Source organism: Bos grunniens, chromosome 8 (genome assembly GCF_055505025.1).
Source record: "Bos grunniens cultivar Pamir isolate PY7600 chromosome 8, Bosgru_T2T1.0, whole genome shotgun sequence".
Taxonomy (NCBI): domain Eukaryota; kingdom Metazoa; phylum Chordata; class Mammalia; order Artiodactyla; family Bovidae; genus Bos; species Bos grunniens.
Window position 1 is genome coordinate 42,487,910 of NC_141172.1, and position 24,355 is coordinate 42,512,264.

At 38.2% G+C, this 24,355-nt stretch overlaps 1 protein-coding gene across 13 annotated transcripts in view; it reads right to left on the bottom strand.

The window, feature by feature from the left end:
• The window catches only part of KANK1 (KN motif and ankyrin repeat domains 1), a 215,161-nt gene that overhangs the window by 102,159 nt on the left and 88,647 nt on the right, over positions 1-24,355 (bottom strand). For 2 of the 13 annotated variants that reach the window (XM_086415395.1, XM_086415387.1), the window contains exon 3: positions 24,093-24,208. The exons of the other annotated variants lie outside the window; for them this stretch is intronic. The gene's annotated coding sequence lies outside the window, so the exon portion shown is untranslated. The remainder of the gene's footprint in view (positions 1-24,092; positions 24,209-24,355) is intronic. 13 annotated transcript variants of the gene reach the window in all.

The window sequence follows — 24,355 nt, forward strand, 5'->3', positions numbered from 1 at the left end:
GAGGAAATGGATTTTAGACAAATTAAGAATTTCATGACAGTAAAAAAAAAGTGCTGAGAGGATCCATGGGTACATGGATTCATGCTAGGTTTGCTCAAATGTGTGAGAGACAGAGCCTCAGTAACCAAGCAGAACTCTTGGGGGACTGGTAAATTGTCAAATGGATACAAGCTTTGAGGCTGGGAGTCCTGAGTTTTAAGTGTCAACTCTGCCACTAGTTGGCGTGGGACTCTTGTCAGATAGTTTAACCTCACTGTGGTTTCCTTGTCTGCAAGAGGGACTCACTCACACACACACACACACACACACACACACACACACACACACCACACACCATACACACAGGAGTGACAATAACACAGTAAAGCAGTTTAATCTGGGCAGTTAAGGTATGGGTTTCAATTAGTGCCTCCAGGGTAGTAGGCAGGTAAGTGAATGTGCCAGAAAGGTGCAAAGCTGCCTGGTGGTGACAACAGCACCCGTCCGTTTAGGCACAGGAAGCTGGTCAGAGTATCTGATCTGGCTTCACTTTACTGGGACAAGTCACCTTCCCTCTATATCTGTGTCCTTAAGTGTTGGTGGCACTGTGGTTGTCTTTCTACTTCCTGGACTTATTTTGAAAATTAAATAAGATAAACACAAAAACAACTTGAAAGTAAAAACAAAAACAAACTTAGAAGTATTCTGAAATTATTTCAGCACTGTAGCCCTTAAAGTTTAGATAAGCCAGATGGGAGAAAATAAATCAAAGAATTTGATCTAAGTGTCAACTCTGATAAATCAAATGACTACTACTTTTCAATCTGGAATAGGATCAATTTTTTTAAAAAAGCACATTGTGCACAATGATGTTAAAGTGTGAGATCATATATACAGCACCAAGTACCCAGGGGATGTTCAGCAAATGAAAGTGGCTTGCACAGAAGCAGAAGCCTGGGCCTCCTAGAGCATTTAAAACACCATGTGGTAACTGGATGTCCACCCTCTTGCATCTTCCACCAGGATGTGTGTGAGCTTCTAGACTGCACAGGTGGTTTCATGGGTTGGGGGTGAGGCCTGGGAGAGTGTATTTTAAAAATCCAACTCACTGCAGATTTTGATGGTGTATAGCCAGGGTTTAGACCCACTAACCTAATCCAATATGGTAATCTCCGTCTTCCTCAGAACTAAAGAGGTAAGATATTAACAAATCATCTTTCCATTCTGGTGAGAGGGAACAATCAATAATAAGACTAATTTTTACTGGGTACAGAATTGTGCAAATCCCTGTTGCATGCTGAGAGGATTCAGGAAACCTATTCATGACTGACAAAAGACAGGTACACCTAGAAAACCTCTTCCAAAAATCTTTCTGAACTTCTCTTGTAGGCTTTCTCTTCAAACGGTTAAGGAGCTCCAGTATTAGCTTCAGGAGCTTTGGAATGATCAAAAAGTCAATGAATCCAACAGGTAAGTTTATAGCTGTAATCTGCCTGTTTCATCCAAGATAGCCTTTCATTTATTCTTGTCATGGGCTTCCTAAGGCAGTTTTGGGGATTTGTTCTTATATTCTCATTCTCTCTCTCAATATCTCTTTTTCCAAGAGGCTTAAGCTACACCAGAGGTCCTCAAGACAAGCCAAAGCCTTCTGGCAGAGCGTCCAAACTGTATCCCCTTCACTGGTAAGGGCACAGTCCACACATGAGAGTCAGTGTAAGATGCCACATGGGTTATGTGCATGTTGAGCCAGTGAGAGCAAATGAGAGAGCAGACAGGGCTGGCAAGTGGGTTCTGAGTTGTGCTTGCTCTGCTTAGAGGAGAGGGCAACTCATGATCTTGATGAGAGAAACAGAAAGAAAATGTCAACAGTAGCTGGAAGAATGAATGTTTATTAGTCATGGGAAAGGAGGAAGTGGATGATCATGAAGTTTCAGACTCTACATCTCTAATTGCCCAGAATCTGAGCTCCTTGAAGATTTAGAAACAGAGTAGATTCACCAGTACTAGATCATTCTAAGGCCTTTAAGTCTACTTTCTTTTCCCCTCCAGTAATGGGCCACAGGGATGTTAGAAAACCCTGTGTGGATTCAGATTGTTTTTTGACATGATGTCTTGAGAATCTCCATACTGCTAAGTCAGTATGAAACTCAAACCTGACTTGAGTGCGTGTGGGGGCTTTCCATACACATGTTCAATAAGGTCAGTAATGCTTCATAAAGCTCACGTATAATGATCTAATTCTGGCAGAGCTAATACAAAGAGTTCAAAATTAATTTATCTTTGATAGCACTTATTAACCATTTACCCTGATAACTTTATCTGATATCCATCAACTGTTCAGTTATTCTTTTTATCAGATGAAACCCAAAAGTACAATTCTTAGCTCTAATACATGACTTTACTCAAAGGGTGAAAATGGACTTCAATGAAGGAGCTTGAAAACCAGAGAGACAATTAAACATCTTAGATTTCTGGTATTGAGTATTCTGAAATTATTTCGGCAGTTTAGCCCTTAAATAAAAGTTTAGATAAGCCAGATGGGAGAAGAGCAAATTAGAGAATTTGACCCAAGAGTCAACTCATAAATCAAATGATTACTACTTTTCAATCTAGAATATGATCAATTCAGTTATGTCAAGACAAAAACTGTCAACAGGACTGTAGTCACTGAAAATAAAGAAATGCTACTTTTTATTGCTGATTCTACTCTATCCCAACTTTTCTTTTTCTTGCACATTATTACCTGTTGCTTAAGGTGACCCACAATATCTGGTTTTAGATGATGGATTGTTAAAGAGTTAGTGTCCTATTCCAAGAAAGGCTGGGAAAAGAATGGGATGTGGTTAATGACACTGAATAACACAGAGTAAGAGCATTTCAGAAGATACCAGCGGCTGAACAAAGTCTTGTGGCTTGCCCAGACCTGAACCAGGCAACTGAGAATGTTAACAGAAGAATTTAAACCAGCTAAACATACCTGGAGAAACACTCCCACCTGAGGAAAATCTAGATTTTAAAGTATTTTTAAATTATAGCAAAGAACTAAAATTTTAATTAAAAACTTTTAATATGGGAATATATTATATATAAACCCTCTGAAAACTACAGTAATGCTAACTTGAGAAAATCTGTGTTCTGTAAACTGTATGTACCTAACAATTTACAGGCAAGATTCCTTGTGGATCATTAAATATCTTTATCCACTCTGTCCCTAGCTGAATGCTGGAAAGCTATTATGATTACATAGCAGTTCATCTGATTATAAAAGAATGGCATATTTAGCTATTCTGACTTAATGCCAGCTCTTCTTTCTGTAAATACACTTTTTCAAAGTTTAAGGCAACTTGTGTGTTCAATTGCTCGGTTGAGTCCAGCTCTTTGTGACCCCATGGACTGTAGCCCATCAGGCTCCTCTGTCCATGGAATTCTCCAGGTGAGGATACTCGAGTGGTAGATCTTCCTGACAAAGCGACTGAACCTGGGTCTCCAGCATTGCAGGCGAATTCTTTATTGTCTGAGCTTCCAGGGAAGCCCTAACTGGGCCCATCCAAATCTGATGCTATGCAAAGGGTAAATTATGCCTAGCATCTGTCCTGAGGTAGAAGTTGTTAGGATAACAACTCATTGCTGATTTAGTTTTATTTTACCTGTTTTCTCCTGTCCTACCTTCCACTCAACTAGATAAAAAAGACTAAGCATTGAGATGCCTCTAAGTACTGTATGGCTTGAAAAACTACATTTATAAAAACAATTTTTGAGGCATGAGATGATACCTATCCCAAGCCTCTCAACCTCCCCTACTCCTTTAAGACAAGTATGGACTATGAAGAAAGAACTGAAGATTTGGCCCTACAGAGGACTTTCAAATGACCTCAGTATGTGCTTCTTTAAAAAGAGTGGCTTACACTTAGTTATGGCTTATAGTTTTTTTCTCCTAAGGGTGCTATGGATTGTCACCAATAGATAGTAAATGTAAGTTCAGAAAATGTTAAGTTCACATTTAAAAACATTTTCTTAATTTACAAGTTACCCAAATAAACAATATTAATTCCCTGCTTCTTTCCTCCAACAACTTTATTCTCTATTTTAAGGCTGTAGGTAAGTTTGTTCAAACTACTAGAAGGAGGAGATTGTACTTGGAATAACAGGGTGGAGCCAGTTCTGCCTCAGGACAGACATGAGATGGTAGGAGCCAGAAGAGAAAAGGCAGTCTCCCCACCCAGTATGTACAAGGCTTTCCTACTGAATCAAAGCTTCTCTTCCCAGATGACAAATTTGAGTCTTACTGTTGAAGATTTTTTTTTTTTCCCATTGAGCAAGCTTCCTTATTCATAATCATTCAAAAAATTATTTCATGGACGTGAAGAAGTGAATTAGGTATCTAAAAGTGAACATGTTTTCTTTAAAACTGAAGTCTTTGCTTATAAAGAAATTATGTCCTAATAAATATTTTCACAAGGAGACAATACCATTTTCCTGCATTAAAAATGTGGACCTGTTGGAATTCCCTGGCAGTCCGGTGCTTAGAACTCGGAGCTTTCACTGGTCAGGAGAACTAAAATGCTGCAAGCTGTGTGGCATGGCCAAAAAAAAAAAAAAGTGATCTGGAAGTGAGAATACTCAATCTTTTCTCAGTGAATGCCTCAGATCTACACCACACAGGATCTAGATCTAGAACTGTCTAATGTATTCTTGGAAATACTGTTCTTTATCCAAAGTAAGCTAACCACAGTAGTATTAGCAGAAATAATCTTCAGGAGGAAGTCTAGTGTGCAGGGTAGACAACAGGGGGCAGGTGGGCCATATGTATCCTTTGGTAACTGCCCACCATAAGTGTGGTGTCCAGAGGGTGGTTCCATAAATACTGTTGACTGACAACACCCAGGATTCATTCCTTCCTCCACTCTGCCCACACCCTCTTTCCATGAGATATTCCATTCTATAAATATGTTTTCTTTTTGACAACAAAAGTGATAAGCCTTAAGTGGAGCTTATTCCTGAGAGAAACTTAAGCATGAAAAGAGGAAAACAGAACAAGCAGTGCACAGCGTGTATAGGTGTGTGTCAGGAATTGGCTTGCTGATCTGAGCTTATGCCAACGAAGATAAGTGTGCAGCAGCACCCTATCTGCCTAAATTGGCAGTGGGAAAAATTCAGTCTGAGAAGCAATTTTTCCTATCAGCCCATTTTGCGAGTACCTCCTCCCACAGCCAAATGAAAGAAGAGTAGCTGGCTCCCTATCACCGTGGAGCAGCTGAAAAGGTGACACTGGGCTCTTCCTTGCAGGCAGGCTTCTGGCCAAGAGGAAAAGTATCTTCTCAGACTAAACAGATACACCCAGGTGAGCAAGGGCTGCTGTTTTTTAAAAAATTAGTAAGAAAGTAAAAACCAGGATATTAGACATTTGCCATTCCTCACTTCTTTCTCCTTCCCTCTAACTGATTCCATTTTCTTTTTGAAGACAAAGGACACATCTGGCTTTGAAATATAAATGTCCGACAGCAAAGCTGATAGGTGACAGCTGTTGGATACAAATTGTTAAGCTAAGCCACTGATAACATCAAACCATCTCATTTCCTGAGACAGATTAACATTACTTTGATGCTAGAAATGATATCTGAACAAATACAGAGGACCTAAAAGTTATCCCCACTTACTGAACACATTTTTCACCCTATCATTTCATCGTTATCCCATAGCTAGTCCAGAATCACTGTCAGCCACTCCTGCGTGTTTCTTGTGAAAAAGCACACTCACTGCCACCCAATATGCTTGCAGCTACTATGGACAGCACCCTGTCCATTGCCCGGAGGAAAAAGGAAAGAGGAAACAGAAAAACTCTCTTTCCTGTGAGGTGTAGAAATGAGATCCTGCACGTTCAGTTACATTTTCCTCCTTTTCCACGTCTTCAGTATTTAAAGAGATGTGAGATCACATTTAACTTTCCAAAGGCTGATGATACTGCCATCTAGTGAACACAGTCATCATACCAGAAAGACAAAAAGGTAAGTGCTCATGGGCCCATTATTTCTCAAGTACAGTTCAGGAAGTATAATAACCAACCTATTTTAATCTCATAAGTATCACTTATTATAACATTTTAAAAGAGGGGAAAAGGTACTAAAAGAAGGTTTGCAGTCTATGTATTATTCTTTGTATTATCAGCACAACAGGGGCCTAGAAGCAAACGCTACTTTCCTGTAACGCACAGAAGCCCTGCACTTCCTCCAGCAGTGAGGGCTATGGCTGCACTTATGATCAGCACTTTGTTGATGGCGTAGCCCGCTAATCCATGTGTGGTGAGTACCTGTGCTTTTTTTGAGTAACTAGCTTATTGAATCCTAAAGACCCTGAGGCATGGATCTGGTCACAATTCTTTCCTTGCCTTGGCTGCTGGACAGCACAGAGTTAATCAACCTATGTCTAGTGTATTTACAAGCCCTTACACAATACATGTTCTATCTTCATCCCTCATTTCCTCTTCTGACTATTTCCCTCTGTCTGAGTAGCCTCACCCACTAATCATTAATTTCATTTTGTATATTCTTAAATCACCATAAATTCTTTTCTGAAAGACTGAGTACATACAAACGAAATCCATTCTTGTCATTTGTTATGTGTATGATGCCACAGTGGGAACCCTGATCATATAACCATAAATATATGGAAGACAAGTGTCATAGGTCATGGTGATTCCTGCCTTGTGTGGGTCCCCTTTCCACTTGTTAACTCCTCATTAGAAGAACAGCTGATGGTCAAAACCAGGATTCAGAGTTATTTCTCACTTACAATCACGGTCTTCTACATATTCCAGTATGGCCTCAGAAGACATCATCATCTTAGGGTGAAGGTTAAATTCATCCTTAGGATTTCATGTTAAATTTCTGCAGCTTCTTCACCTTAAGGGACTGCTTTTTCATTTTCCATCTGACAAATTCATTGACTATCACTGCTTTTATACCTTGTCCTATTTCTAAATACCTCTGGAGAAGGAAATGGCACCCACTTGGAGATAAGTCTAGAAACCCAGTTTAACATTACTGGAAACTAAAGTACCGAGTCAGTAAGGAACTTGGCCAGGTTAGCAGAACTCTTCGTTCAGTGACAATTATCTGAGACTTACTAAAAGATTCCTTAGTTTGCCTATTGTTTTTACAGGTAATAAGCTTGGACCAGGCACAATACTAGCAAATGGAATGCTGGGGACTGACAGCTAACAGCCCCACAGGCCAAAAACCACCATGCATGTCAGGTCAACCTTCCATATGAAATGAGGATGGAGACATGGCTGACAGGCAGAGTAATAAGGCAACCTAATTACACTCAGTCTGGAGTAGCAAAATGAGCACATACAGGACAGAGAGGACCTATTTTAGAGAAAAATAATTGTGAATAATTCAAGGAAACAACCAAAGTGCATTATTCTTCTACGGACTCATGGAATTAACATTTCTGTGAAGAATGATCTTATGCATGGGCTTCTTTCTCTTTGCTCAGCCACAATTCCCAGAAAAGTGGGAAAGACTACACATCTGATCTCTGCTGGTAGGTCTAGAAGATGAAACCAAACAGACACTCAGGTCACAGACTTGCAGCCGAAAGCGTGTTCTTCCCTTAGTGTACCAGAACTGTCTCCACTGGCCCTCCTGGCTTTTCAAGCCTAGCCATCACTCCGGGGCCTGGAGTGTACACTTCCTCTTTTATCTAGAAGGATTCTTCAGTGACCTTTAAACCCAGGAAAGCTCAGGCCTGCTGGTTCCAGCTACCTCTTGATAGGGTCAAGGGGGGATGGAAATCACTTAACATTACCTGATACAGGAGACTGTACTTTGTCAACCAGCTACTATAGTAAACCAACACTTCACACTGCTGTGTCTTGCCCAAAGAAGGAACTGCTTCTTGGATTCCATTTTTCAAATCATATATATATATAAAAAAACACAGTACTTTATTTTTAAACTACACAGTATATCATCACTCTTTCCATATCATTCCATTCATCACTACTATCTTTTCTCATTCAATATGACCTGTGCTTAAGGGCTCACTTGGAATGGGACTGAGGTCCCACAGAGAATTTGTATTTTATATACTTCTACACCATGCTCATTTATTAGGATGATCATGCATTTATAATCAAAAGAGTCTTTGATAAATAGAAACTCTAGCCAAATCAAACCTTTAGCCTTGTTATTCTTGTGAATTTATCACAAAGAAATAATTTATAATGGCCTGAAGAAGTACCAAAGACTACATACAATCCACATTTTTAACTTTAGGAAGATGGTTTATAGATTATGGTAATTTAATATTATTAAATACTATTTATTGTTATAATTGTAAAGGCTTTGTAAATGAATGGAAATCTGTACCATCTTAGGTAAAAGTAGTACTCCAAATACACCACATAACTAAAATGTAAACTAAATGTATGTAAGAAAGATGAAATGTTATATTAGAGTAGTAGAATTTATATATAATTTAAAATATTTCACTGATTTTCTTTAACAAATAAATATAAAATACCTGCTACACAGTGGTTCGAGGAAAATTAATTTTACCATAGTTACAGACTAAGATACTGACCTACATCTCCTTTATTTAGAGTTACCTTCATTGGAATTTACAAGCCTTCCTAAATTTTGCTGAAGTTCACTAAAGAAGTTCCAATGACTTAAAAGATAAAACATAGTAGCAGAATCAAGGTCTACAGGGTCTCTCTAAAATGGACTTGAGGTAGGGATTAGAAATTTAAGGAATTCTTAAAATTTACAAACAAATCCATTTAAAATATAAGTCATAAACCTACCAAAGTTCTTTCTAAATAAAAATACTTCAATGGTATCACAAAAACATCATAATGATTAGTTTAATAACATATAAATTTTTTCTAGTCAAACCCAACTATTAGGTGTGGATAGTCTTTTTAAAACATTTTTATTGTTTCAACTGACTTTCCAAAGCCTTAGGGGTCAAGTTTTCTCCCCTTCAGATTCTCAGAACATAAGGATTTTCAGTGATCTTTCAGAATCTCAAGTCCCAGTAGGTAGATGGACAAGAAGGAACAGCAGGAGGCCAGTGGTGACCCAGAAAGCTACCAAGAAGTGTGAGTACGTGCTCATGTGTTGCTTCCCATGCTTCCATCCAAGAAAATGCTGTATCGAAACGATGGGTATGAATGCATCCATTATGCATTATCACCACTGCCTTATCCCACTCATAGACTCAATACTGGCTCAGCTCACCTCCCTTGGCGACAATCTGGACTGTCAACTAGGGTGGAGGCTCTTAAGTAACTTTACGAGTTGGCTTCATCTAGGTAGCTTCTCAGGTGTGTTTCAAGGGTCACACCATAAAAACTGACAACATTTTGTGAACAATGTGTCAGGTCTGTTTATCCCCTTGGTTTGAAGAAGGACAGACTGACCAAATCAGCCCAGCCTAGGTAATGACTACATTACTCTGAGGTAGAGATTGCAGATACAGCCCACCCTTGTGATCCTCAACTCACTTACAGTTTGCACATGCAAATACCCTCAAGTTAACTATCTTCATCTCAGATGCTCTAAGATAATCACCTTTTCCCAATATAACACTGTGCTGCAATTCATGGAGTCGCAAAGTGTCGGACATGACTGAGCAACTGAACTGTACTGAATATAGCATTGTTCAATAGAGATTTTTTTAAAAGCCAAAATATTTCTTTTAGGTCTTAAAGAGAATACACAAATACTAATAAAGGATAGTTGACCTATTTATTGACATAGAATGTGAAACATATCAAATGAGTCATTTATGTTGTAACTCTCAAAGTTTTATACTCTTTACTTCAAAGATTCCATGGTATTAGATACATCACATAGCTACACACATACACATTGAAATTTTCAAAGGGTGAACAAATGATGTATACTATGTACAACTAAGGATAGCAGAAACATGAAAAAGGAGTTGCTATGGTGCTTCCCAGCAACCAGCCTAATTTCAATACCACATCTATCCCAGTGCTTTTTTCTTTGCCTAAAAGTCCTTGCCACCTTACCAAGTGCTTCCCTCCAAGCACAGGAAGTTAAGAGAGCAAGGAAAGGGAGAAGTTACAGACATCCTTATAGCCCTGGAAGTAAACATTTCTAGAACTCTACTTCTGGGTTGGGTGAAGAAAGTAAGGCCGGCCCTTCTGGACTGGGGTGAGGCAGGTATGTGCAGCTGATCCTGGAACTGGGTGGAAGCAGGAATCTGCACAAGAACCAACAAGTTCACAGGAGAGGCAGCGACTGAACGTGTGTTTAGCAGTCTTCACCATCTGTTTTCAAGTGGATTAAGATTTGCCAAATTTAACGTTAGTGCCATCCTGAATGACCCAACAGCATGCAAAGGGATTAAGGAAGGTGAAAGAGGGTATCATTTACTGATGACCAGTCTAAGAGTCAGTTTTAAAGAATGATCCATGAAAAACTCCTAAACTGGAATTTCACTCCCATCCCCAAAGTTTTTCCTAAGGATAAAACACTTAAAAATCCGTGTTTGTTTTCTACATTTGTGATTCTACTTCTGTTGTGTAAATAAGTTCATCTGTACTCCCTTCTTTTTAGATTCCAGAAAACAAACTTATGGTTACCAGGTGATAATGGGGAAGACAGATAAACTGCGAGGCTGGGATTGACACACACACACTACGATATATAAAACAACTAACTAATAAGGACCTACTGTACAGCACAGGGAACTCTACTCAATATTCTGTAATGGCCAATATGGGAAAAGAATCTAGACAAGAGTGGATATATGTATAACTGAGTCACTTTGCTATACAACTGAAACACAACATTGTAAATCAACTATACCTCCAATACATTTTTTTTTAAAGCTACTAAGGAAAAAAAATAAAAATAAAAATCTGAATGGATGATTATGCTTTACCAGTTTCTTCAGGGAGAGGGGGGCCCAGGGAGGCCTCCTTCCCTAGCTCCTTCTTTGCCCTATAGCTGTGCTCAACCTGGACCAACCTGGACCAACTGGATCAACCCACTCACTTCCTGGGTAAACATGATCCTGTTTTTTTTTTTTTTAAACTTAGAATTTTCTTATAGCATGTCATCCACAGCTATTCATTTTTTTTTAATCTCCTCACCTCTCCAGCTGCAGAGAAGGGATGTGTGTGTGCATGTGCATATAATATATATTTACATAAATATAAATATGCATATATTTCTTAGTGTTTATGTTCTTTCACTTCTTTATCCCTTTGTCCAGGCTGATCACCTTACCTACCATAGGAGGGCTTCTTTGTTTTTCTCTCACTCCTTGAAGCCCAGTGTAGATATTTCCTCCTCTAGGAAGCCTTTCCTGATTTCCTCACCTCACCCCACGATAAATGCCCCTTTCTAGTGCTTTCATAGTGCTCTATGCATAACTTCAAAGGGCTTAACATACTGTTAAGATTTTGTTTTTACTGCCTTTTTTTTTTTTGGTTCTTTCTTCAATTAATCCATTAGTTTCTTTGGGGGATGGAGTCTTCTATTTCTTTACTCCAGCACTGACCCATATAGCAAATAATAACTACCTAAAAATCCTTGCTCCATGCTTGAATGAGTTCCACTTTGCTCATATACATGTTGTTGGTAACTGCCCGTATTTTATGCAAAATGGCATACTTAAATGCCTCCCTTTCATCACTTGGAAATCAGATATTATTTCCCTCATGAGATTGCCCTATAGAATCACTGATAGGGAAGATTAAAAAGTGATTAACAGGAGGAGTTCAAGTTCTAGTCTCATACTTTCTATACGCAGCATCTCTTTGAAAACATTTTAACCATAAACTTACAGTACATACACGTTACAAAATATATTTAAAACACATCCTTATAGCAAGACATTTTGTAGTGAAATGTCTTTTAGACTCTTCAGCAGATGGACCTGATGTGCTCCAACCACAATACTGTGAAATTGCTTACTTCACTGCATAGAGTACAGTTTTCCCATGTGTGCCATTCTCACTGCTATTCATTCTTCAGGTTGTTGTTAGCCACTAAGTCGGGTCTGACTCTTTTGCGACCCCATGGACTAGCCTGCTGGGCTCCCCTGTCCATGGGATTTTGCAGGCAAGAATATTGGAGTGGGTTGCCATTTCCCACTCATTCTTCAAGACCCCAAAGCAAATGCCACTCTTCCATGGAGGCTTCCTCAATCAAACTAGACAGAAAGCATCCTCTAAAGCATCCTCTAGTCTCCTACAGTGTTCTTTGCCTTATTTGTCTTTGTATCATCCACCACAGCATGATGTCATGTATGTATATGAGCATATCCAACAGATGCTCAACAACTACCATAGCAACAATGGCCCTTTACAGTTCTTTGTATGTATGATAGACAAAAATGAGAAACAGACTAAATATTCAGCATCAGGGGGACAGCTTAGCAAGAACCATGGCACATAGCACAACAGCATATTATGTTCCTAAAATATGACTTCTGTCCATTTATGAAAACATGCACATAAAATAATGCTGTGTAGAAAAAATACACAAACAGAATATGAATGGTGGTCCAGTTTTTTTAATTTCTGGGTATACATTTACCAGGCAATTTTAAGTTAAATAAACTTGACATTAATTCATGTTATTTTTTGTTTACATTCATATTATATCACATGACACTCATCTTAAATTCTTCTGCATTTAATATGTAGCCAGGGTGGTCTCACTACCTTAGAAATTATCAAAAGCATCCCCAGTGACCAATGCCTAAGAATCCTCTTAAGTGCTTTAATACTGCTTCAAGTCCAAATTCTCAACAGACTTAGAGGAGCTTTACTTGTTATTCAGTAGCTGCTATGAAATACACCCTATCTGAAACCATCAAACCAAGTCATACAAAAAGCCAACTCAAAGCTAACCTCTGTACCCTTGGCTATGTTAAGAGCAAGGGATTCAGTCAGTATGAGTGTTAGGGCAAGCCATGGAGACCAAAAAAAAACAAAGAAAAAAGGATGAGAACCAAGAGGGAGGGTGTCTGTCATTCCATCACTGCCCGCTATCTGGGCCTTCCCCTTCCAGGGACTGCATGCAGCATGGACGGCAGGGCTCACTCTCCGTCCATGCACACCTGAACTCACTGCACTGGGTCACGAGTCCAAATATTCTAAAATAAGGAAATTCTAATGACAAAAATACATTTCATGTCAAATATTTGACTTTAGGGAGTCAGACCTCAGTGTTCTACTTACATCAGTTCTTCCCAAGTTTTAAGAGTCTGCAAATGGCACATACTTGATTTTAACAATCTTTTCCCTACATTTCATTTTCTAAGTCACTTCCTTAGGTGTCACTTAAAATAGAAGGCAGTAGTAATAAGATACTTCCCATCTCTGATAAAAAACGGACCTGGACTAATTTCTTCTTCCCAACATGGTAATGTCTTCAATAGTTTTTTAGTACAATGACAAGAACTTTCTCTGAAAGATTAGTTGTGAGTGGGTGGTTCTACTGTCTGCCTCAGATGCACATATAGTAAACATAAAATGCTCTGACAATTTCATTTCCTAGTGGAAGTGTCACTCACATGAAAGTCACATGACTTTTTCTATACAAATCCAATAGTCAAACAGAATCTTTTAGTGTTTCCTTGTGATTGCTGTGTTTATGCTATCCTTCACTTCTCTTTTTAGCCTAAGAAGGAAATTTTCAGACTACATAAGCCGGATAGCTCCTTCACATCCCAACCCATCCATCACAGCAAAATCCTTTAATATCTTAAGTCCAACATCTACAACCATACTTGTCCAGAATCTGTAAGGCAGGTTTTTAATGATATGGCAGATGAAAACCCATCCTCCTCCTTTTCTCAAGACCATTTTCTTCCAAAAGAATATCTCATCATGAGCTCAGTGTCATCAGATGCTCACACCTTAGCAATTTAGGAAGGGTAACTGTACATGGGGCTGAAGTTAGGGCTTTTTACTTATCCCAGGTATGTTCCCAGTTGCATCATTCTGCCAGGCTTCCTGAATGCAAACTGTACACCACTAATGGGTGTGGGGTGAAGGCACGGGCATTCGTACCAAAGGTCAAGGCAGTCACAACTGATTTATATTTATAGTCCACACACGGCCATATTTAGTGCTTCATTTTGTCTGCCATTAAATACAATACTCTTCCAGTTTGAAGCAGGAGTCTACTCACAGGAAAGAAAGTCAGTCTAAGAGAAAAGTTATGTTAAGGTTCAAGAAAAAGTATGATTGTATCATCTGGGAGCAATATAACTTTCCTCATACCTAGTATTTTATATCTAGGAACCAAAGGCCTGACAATAGCTAAGCCCAAAGGAAAAAAACCCTAATATTAAAAAATCATTTAAAAAATCCTGGCACAAAGACAGAAATATAGATCAATGGAACAAAATAGAAAGCCCAGAGATAAATCCACGCACCTATGGACACCTTATCTTTGACAAAGAAGGCAAGAATAAACAATGGAGAAAAGACAATCTCTTTAACAAGTGGTGCTGGGAAAACTGGTCAACCACTTGTAAAAGAATGAAACTAGAGCACTTTCTAACACCATACACAAAAATAAATTCAAAATGGATTAAAGATCTAAACTTAAGACCAGAAACTATAAAACTCCTAGAGGAGAACATAGGCAAAACACTCTCTGACATAAATCACAGCAGGATCCTCTATGACCCACCTCCCAGAATATTGGAAATAAAAGCAAAAATAAACAAATGGGACCTAATTAAAATTAAAAGCTTCTGCACAACAAAGGAAACTATAAGCAAGGTGAAAAGACAGCCTTCAGAATGGGAGAAAATAATAGCAAATGAAGCAACTGACAAAGAATTAACCTCAAAAATATACAAGCAACTCCTGCACTCAATTCCAGAAAAATAAATGACCCAATCAAACAGTGGGCCAAAGACCTAAACAGACATTTCTCCAAAGAAGACATACAGATGGCTAACAAACACATGAAAAGATGCTCAACATCACTCATTATCAGAAAAATGCAAATCAAAACCACAATGAGGTACCATTTCACGCCAGTCAGAATGGCTGCGATCCAAAAGTCTACAAGCAATAAATGCTGGAGAGGGTGTGGAGAAAAGGGAACCCTCTTACACTGTTGGTGGGAATGCAAACTAGTATAGCCACTATGGAGAACAGTGTGGAGATTCCTTAAAAAACTGGAAATAGAACTGCGATACAACCCAGCAATCTCACTGCTGGGCATACACACCGAGGAAACCAGAATTGAAACAGACACGTGTACCCCAATGTTCATTGCAGCACTGTTTATAATAGCCAGGACATGGAAGCAACCTAGACGTCCATCAGCAGATGAATGGATAAGAAAGCAGTGGTACATATACACAATGGAGTATTACTCAGCCATTAAAAAGAATACATTTGAATCAGTTCTAATGAGGTGGATGAAACTGGAGCCTATTATACAGAGTGAAGTAAGCCAAAAAGAAAAACACCAATATAGTATACTAACACATATATATGGAATTTAGAAAGATGGTAACGATAACCCTGTATGCAAGACAGCAAAAGAGACACAGATGTATAGAACAGTCTTTTGGACTCTGTGGGAGAGGGCGAGGGTGAGATGATTTGGGAGAATGGCATTGAAACATGTAAAATATCATCTGTGAAATGAATCGCCAGTCCAGGTTTGATGCATGATACAGGATGCTCGGGGCTGGTGCACTGGGATGACCCAAAGGGATGGTATAGGGAGGGAGGTGGGAGGGGGGTTCAGGATGGGGAACACATGTACACCTGTGGTAGATTCATGTTGATGTATGGAAAAACCAATACAATATTGTAATTAGCCTCCAACGAAAATAAATTTATATTAAAAAATAAATAAAAGGAAAAAAAACATTGAAACAAAACAAAAAATCCTTTGAAGTATTTTAGAATATAAAAATACTTTGAAGGAAAGGCAATCATAGAGACATTCTCATCTTTATTGACATGAAGATAGCCACAGTATATACTATGTGGAATAAGCAGTGAACTCAGACAAAATTCAGACCATTCTCTGGCTAAATGTGCAATCCTGGATAAGTCATTTAACCTGCCAAGCACTGAGTTCCATTTCTAAAAAATTAGGAGGTTAATGCAAAGAAATAGAGGAAAACAATAGAATGGGAAAGACTAGAGATCTCTTCAAGAAAATCAGAGATACCAAAGGAACATTTCATGTAAAGATGGGCTCGATAAAGGGCAGAAATGGTATGGACCTAACAGAAGCAGAAGATATTAAGAAGAGATGGCAAGAATACACAGAAGAAATGTACAAAAAAGAGCTTCACGACCCAGATAATCACGATGGTGTGATCACTGACCTAGAGCCAGACATCCTGGAATGTGAAGTCAAGTGGGCCTTAGAAAGCATCACTACTAACAAAGCTAGTGGAGGTGATAGAATTCCAGTTGAGCTATTTCAAATCCTGAAAGAGGATGCTGTGAAAGTGCTGCACTCAATATGCCAGCAAATTTGGAACACTCAGCAGTGGCCACAGGACTGGAAAAGGTCAGTTTTCATTCCAATCCCAAAGAAAGGCAATGCCAAAGAATGCTCAAACTACCACACAATTGCACTCATCTCATATGCTAGTAAAGTAATGCTCAAAATTCTCCAAGCCACCCTTCAGCAATATGTGAATCGTGAACTTCCTGAGGTTCAAGCTGGTTTTAGAAAAGGCAGAGGAACCAGAGATCAAATTGCCAACATCCGCTGGATCATAGAAAAAGCAAGAGAGTTTCAGAAAAACATCTATTTCTGCTTTATTGACTAGGCCAAAGCCTTTGACTGTGTGGATCACAATAAACTGTGGAAAATTCTGAAAGAGATGGGAATACCTGACCACCTGATCTGCCTCTTGAGAAATTTGTATGCAGGTCAGGAAGCAACAGTTAGAACTGGACATGGAACAAGAGACTGGTTCCAAATAGGAAAAGGAGTTCGTCAAGGCTGTATATTGTCACCCTGTTTATTTAACTTCTATGCAGAGTACATCATGAGAAACGCTGGACTGCAAGAAACACAAGCTGGAATCAAGATTGCAGGGAGAAATATCAATAACCTCAGATATGCAGATGACACCACCTTTATGGCAGGAAGTGAAGAGGAACTCAAAAGCCTCTTGATGAAAGTGAAAGTGGAGAGTGAAAAAGTTGGCTTAAAGCTCAACAGATCTTAAAGATCTTCAGAAAATGAAGATCATGGCATCCAGTCCCATCACTTCATGGGAAATAGATGAGGAAACAGTGGAAACAGTGTCAGACTTTATTTTTCTGGGCTCCAAGATCACTGCAGATGGTGACTGCAGCCATGAAATTAAAAGACGCTTACTCCTTGGAAGGAAAGTTATGACCAACCTAGATAGCATATTCAAAAGCAGAGACATTACTTTGCCAACAAAGGTCTGCCTAGACAAGGCTATGGTTTTTCCTGTGGTCATGTATGGATGTGAGAGTTGGACTGTGAAGCAGGCTGAGCGCCGAAGAACTGATGCTTTTGAACTGTGGTGTTGGAGAAGACTCTTGAGACTCCCTTGGGCTGCAAGGAGATCCAACCAGTCCATTCTGAAGGAGATCAGCCCTGGGATTTCTTTGGAAGGAATGATGCTAAAGCTGAAACTCCAGTACTTTGGCCAGCTCATGCGAAGAGTTGATTCATTGGAAAAGACTCTGATGCTGGGAGGGATTGGGGGCAAGAGGAGAAGGGGACGACAGAGGATGAGATGGCTGGATGGCATCACCGACTCGATGGACGTGAGTCTGAGTGAACTCCAGGAGTTGGTGATGGACAGGGAGGCCTGGTGTGCTGCGATTCACGGGGTCGCAAAGAGTTGGACACGACTGGGCAACTCATCTGATCTGGTTAGGATAAAATGAGATGATATTTGCAAACTCCCCAACACAATGTCTGGTATACGGTGCCTATTTAATAAATTATTATAATTAGCTTCATCATCATTATTTATCATGTCTCCAGGAAAGAGTTGGAATAAAGAACCCAAATAATCAGAACAATACTTGTTTGGTACTTTGAATATTACCTCTAACTTTAACCTTAAACATATCTATCAACTGTACCCCAAAGTCAAGATTCTATAGGATGAGAAGGTTTTTTTGCTGAAATATAGGGCCAATGACACTCCACCTGCTTCCTCAACCATGACTTAATGTAAAACAAAAGCATGTATGGAAAGTTTAAAACAATTTTGGAAATTTTAAAAGAGAAAAATTTTAAGTGCATTTTCTCTTTTTAATTAAAATAGAACACATTAATACTAACATAATAAATAAAATATTTCTCTGTTGTAGATGAGGGAAAGGAAAAGAGAATGATGATTGATGTAGGAACTATTCAGAATAAGCAACTACTAAATGTTAATGTGGTGTCTCTCCACATAACTAATTACAGGCACCAGGAACAAGTCTCAAACTACTAACCTTTAAACTGGATGCAAGACACCCAACCTATTCTTTGTAAATTCTTTTGGCTGATTGACCATACAATGATTAGTTATCAAAGCTACTTCAAGCTCACTTATGGCTGCAAAGATAATTTATACATTTAAATGTCAAGATATAGCCAGGTATATTTTCAAAACATTGTAACACTAGGCTTAATTTACCAGCTAAGGATTGTACCATATTATACCTAATCCTACTCTCAAATTAAAGTATATCAGAAGTGGGAACAATATGGAAATTTCTTACAAAATGCCAAAGCCAAGAGGAAAATGTACCTGAAGAATTCACCTTTTAAAATTATGATATAAACTTGATTCTTGTTGAAAAAGGAACCAGAGACACTTTCTCTCTACATAAGAAACAGTGGTAAAACCCACGAACGAATTTTGAAGTAGAGCAAAATGCTTAGGAAGATCATTATCACTGTAGACAAACATATTTGCAACTATTATCATCTCAATCATCACACATAAAATATGCCTTGAATTATGCTTTGTTTTCACAGAAACTTCTAGCCAAAAGAGTTTGGATATAATAACAGAAATACAGAGGACCAAAAATTATTCTGATTACTTTAAAATACGGAATGGACGGAAAATGGAGTCAAAAATCCAGAGAAACTGATACTATGTAACCACTCACTAAAAACCACATCACTTTTGCTGTATTCTTCCCCTAAAAGCATACTGCTACTACTGCTAAGTCACTTCAGTCGTGTCCGACTCTGTGTGACCCCATAGACGGCAGCCCACCAGGCTCCCCCATCCCTGGGACTCTCCAGGCAAGAACATTGGAGTGGGTTGCCACTTCCTTCTCCAATGCATGAAAGTGAAAAGGGAAAGGGAAGTTGCTCAGTTGTGTCTGACTCTTAGCGACCCCATGGACTGCTGCCTACCAGGCTCCTCCATCCATGGGGTTTTCCAGGCAAAAGTACTGGAGTGGGATGCCACTGCCTTACATAACCTCAAAGTAAACATCAGAAAAGCTCAAATTCATAGTGGCACCCCACTTCAGTACTCTTGCCTGGAAAATCCTATGGATGGAGAAGGCTGGTGGGCTGCAGTCCATGGGGTCGCTAAGAGTCAGAAACGACTGAGTGACTTCACTTTCACTTTGCACTTTCATGCATTGGAGAGGGAAATGGCAACGCACTCCAGTGTTCTTGCCTGGAGAGTCCCAAGGATGGGGGAGCCTGGTGGGCTGCCGTCTATGGGGCCGCACAGAGTCGGACACGACTGAAGCAACTTAGCAGTAGCAGTTAGCACTGCTCAAAAATATTAGTAGCAAGATCATGAAAGACAAGGAAAGGCTGAGGAACTGTCACAAAGTATAGAAATCTAAAGAGACAGAAAAACTGCATTTAGTTTTTCCTGGATCCTGGAACAGAAAAAGGACATTAGTATAAAACTGTATGTAATGCTAATAAGGTCTGTAGTTGAGCTAAAAGTATCTTATCAACTTAAAATTTCCTGATAACTGATAAGAACACTATGGTTATGTAAGATGTTAACATTAGGGGAATCTGGCTGAAGGGTATACATGAACTCTGTATTATCTTTTGCAACTTTTCTTCAAGTCTAAAATTTGAGAATAAAATAATTTTTATTATTTCAAAATAAAAATGTTTTTTAAAAAAACATATGGTTGAGGAAAGCAACTGTTGTATCCTTACTTCTCGCTTCCATTTGGTTTTCTTTACTTTGAGCATATTTTTTTATGAAAGCATATTCTTTTATGAAAAAAAAAGTATATTCCTCTGCTTTACCTAGTTAACCACAGACAAGCATAGAAAGGTATGAGGTAAGATTCAGTGTGAAAAAATATCACAGTGACCTTCCCCCAAAATGAATATGGTCTGCTTTCTGGAGTTTAGCTAAGCTTTTCAGTTAGTCCAGAACAAAACAAAGTCTAACTTTAGAACATGTTAGCAAATTCCCAAAGTGGTCCTTCTTGGATGGCCAAACAAGAAAATACTAGGTGTTCAAAGAATCTGTCAACCAGGCAAAAGATCTTTTGGCATAAAATTCAAAGATATTTAAGAGTGACTGCCAGCAATGGGTCACTTTTAAAGAAAGATATGTTAGGAGTGGGGTGGGGTGTACAAAAGGCAAAAGAGAGAAAAGCTCAAGAGGTGTATATGTGCTACTAGCTGCTTCCTTACCTGACAACAGTAAACTGGACTGACAGTGAATCTTAAAACACCTTGTTCACAAATCTCACAAACATACCAAAAAGGATTTTATTACTTGCATTCTATTTAGATTACTACATTTATTAGTATATTACATGGGTTAGTCACACTCTTTCCTCCTCTTTCCCTCAAACATTTAATTACTCATTGTGATGCTCTTAGATAACATTAAATAGCATCTATGCCCACAGTAGATAGGCACTTAAAAACAAAAACAAGATCACTTACTGTCCATCAAAAGATATATGCACTTTTTTTGCCTAAGTAATTTTATTTACAGGAATTTACCTTAAAGATATACTCATACAAGTATACACTGACGAAGGTAAAGATTGTTATTTTTTTGCAATGTTTAGAACAGAAAAAAACTGAAAACACACTAAATTCTCATTAAAATATAACTTTTAAACAAAACAGTACAAAAAGGTACTCTGCAGCATTTAAGAAGAATAAGGTCCATCTAGATGTACTGACAAAGAATGTATTCATAATCTATATTAAGTAAAATAAGTTAAAATGTAAACAAAATATAAGTCTACAAAAAAGTGAATATGTGTATATATATTATATATATATGTATATTGTATATATAATATATGAAAGGATGTATACCAAACTTAAGAAGAATCACTCTAGGAAAACATCTGTAGAGACAGGGGGGTTCTTAACTAATTTTTAAAATAACTAGTGGAGATCATTCTTTTACCTTTAAATTTTAAAAACGTAAAAATAATGTATAAGCAGTTGTGTTTCTATACATCGAGAACAAACAATCTAATTGAAAAAAACAAGAAAACGATTTATGATTGTATCCAAAGAATAAAATACTTAAGGATAAATTTAATGGAGACAAAAGACTTACACACTGAAAACTACAAAACACTGCTGAAAGAAAATAAGGAAGACCCATATAAATAGAAAGATATCCTATGTTCATGAATTAGAAGACTTAACACTGCTAAGATGACAACACTATCCCATATCATCTACAGATTCAACACAATTCCTATCAAAATTCTCCTTTTCTCCAGAAACGGTAAAGCTGATTCTTAAATTCATATGGAAATAAAAGGGGATCCTGAATAGCTAAAATGGTACCGAAGGAGAAAAACAAAGTTGGAGGACTCACATTTTCCCAATTTCATCTTACTACAAAGCTACAGTAATCAGAACAGTGTAGTATTGGAATAAGATTAGGTATATAAATCAATGGAGCAGAACTAAGAGTGCAGAAACAAACTCTTACACACATGGCCAACTGGTTTTTCAAGAGGATGCAAAGATTCTTCAATGTAGAAAGATAAACTCTTCAATAAATATGCTGAGACAATCAGATATTCATACACAAAAGAATCCAGTTGGATTCTCTATTGCACACAGTATGAAAAATTAACTCAAAATGGATTAATGTTCTAAATATAACAGATAAAAGCATAAAATACTTAAAAGAAAATAAAAAGGTGAATCTTTCTGACTTTGGATTAGGAAGCAATGGACTCTTAGATGTGACCCCAAAAGCATGTCCAACAAAGGAAAAATAAAGATCCTTGAGCTCTTTCAAAAAAAAAAAAAACTTTTGTGCAAAGGACATTATCAAGACACTCCTGGGCATATATCTGGAGAAAAACATGATCCAAAAGGATACATGCACCCCAATGTTCACTGCAGGACCGTTTACAACAGCCAAGACATGGAAGCAACCTAAATGTCCATCGACAGATGAACAGACAAAGATGTGGTACATATGTACAATGGAATATTACTCGGCCATTAAAAAGAATGTTATAATGCCATTTGCAGCAACATGGATGGACCTAGAGATTGCCATACTGAGTGAAATAAGTGAGAGAGAGGAGAAAAACTATATGATGTTCCTTATATGTGGAATCTAAAAAGAAATGATATAAATGAACTCACAAAACAGAAAGAGACTCATGGGAAGGGCAAGTTAGGGAGTTTGGGATGGATAGGTGAACACTGCTATATTTAAAATGGATAATCAATAAGAACCAATTGTATAGCACATGGAACTCTGTTTAATTTAATGTGGCAGCCTGGATGGGAAGGGGGTTTGGGGGAGAATAGATACGTGTATATGTATGGCTGAGTCCCTTCAGTGTTCACCTGAAACTATCACAACATTGTTTGTTAACAGGTTATACCCCAATACAAAATAATTTTTTAAAAAAGTGAAAAGACAACCTAAAGAATGGGAGAAAATATTTGTAAACTATATATCTGGAAAGGGTCTAATATCCAGAATGTAAAACAATTCTTACGACTCAACAATAAAAACAACGCAGTGTTAAATGGGCAAAGGACTTGAACAAACACTTCTCCAAAGAAGATATGCAAATGGCCAATAAGCACATGAAAAGATGATCAACATCATTAGTTACTAGGGAAATATAAATCAAAACCATAATGAAATAGCACTTCGTCTTAAAAATGGCTATAATTTTTTTTAATAAAGGAAAAATAAGTGTTGGCAAGGATGGAGAGAAATACGAACTTTAAGCATTGCGGGTGGGAATATAAATGGTTCAGCTGTTACAGAAAACAGTTTGGCAGTTTTTCAAAAAAGTTACACAGAATTACCATACAACCAAGCAATTCTACCTCTAGGTATATACCTCCAAAACTGAAAACAGGAACTCAAATACTTATGCACCCGTGTTCACAGCAGTGTTAGAACAATGAAAAGGCAGAAAAACTCAAATGTCCATCAATGGTGAATGGATAAACAAACTGTGACATATCCATACAGTAGAATATATTATTCAGTCATAAAATGGCTGATACATGCTACAATCTGGATGAGCCTCAAAAACACACTAAGTGAAAAAAGCTGACACATAAGGTCACATAATGTATAACACTTACATGATATATCCAGAATCATGACATAACAGAGACAGCACAGAAGGGGCTGCCAGGAGCAGTGGCAGGAGGGAACAGGGAGTTACTGCTTAATACATCTAGGGGTTTTTTTTGAGGTAATAGAATGCTTTGGAACTAGAGAGAGATGGCTGCTGCATAACACTCTGAATGTGATAAATGCCACTGAATTGTTCATTTTTAAATGGTTCCTTTTTTGTTGGTGGTGTTATGTGAATTTCATCTCATTAACAATAAATACAACTTTAGAAATAATGTACAGGTAAGATCAAAACACCATTGCCACTGAGTTACTTTACCCTGGAAGAGTAAGACTGATACCCGTGTGGAAGGGCATTTTCGACACGCAGATGCCTCTCTGTGGAACACTCTAGATAAAGGACTGTCACCAGGGAGAAGAAAACATACTGAAAACCAGGGACTGTAGGTAAGCACTGTCCCCGGGGCAGCGAAATGATCCACTGCCTGAGACACAGCCTGGTTCAAGTTAGGATAAGGGCTGAGAGGACAGATGGCCCCAGATACCTTCAGTCTCTCTTCTCTCCAAACAATCTATAACGATGAACTTCTAAGAAGTACCACCCTCCTTTACAGGTGAGGAAACTGAACCACAGCTTAGACACAGGACGCTGGGGATGAACCTGGAAAAGACGTAACTGATTTGGTATAAAAGCTTCTTGTTATCATTTTACCAAGTTCTAGAAATCAGCATTTCTCCTATTCTTTCAGTACAAATATTCTCACTAGTAATCTATTTGGAAAAACACTCTAAACCAGCAGTAGAATCG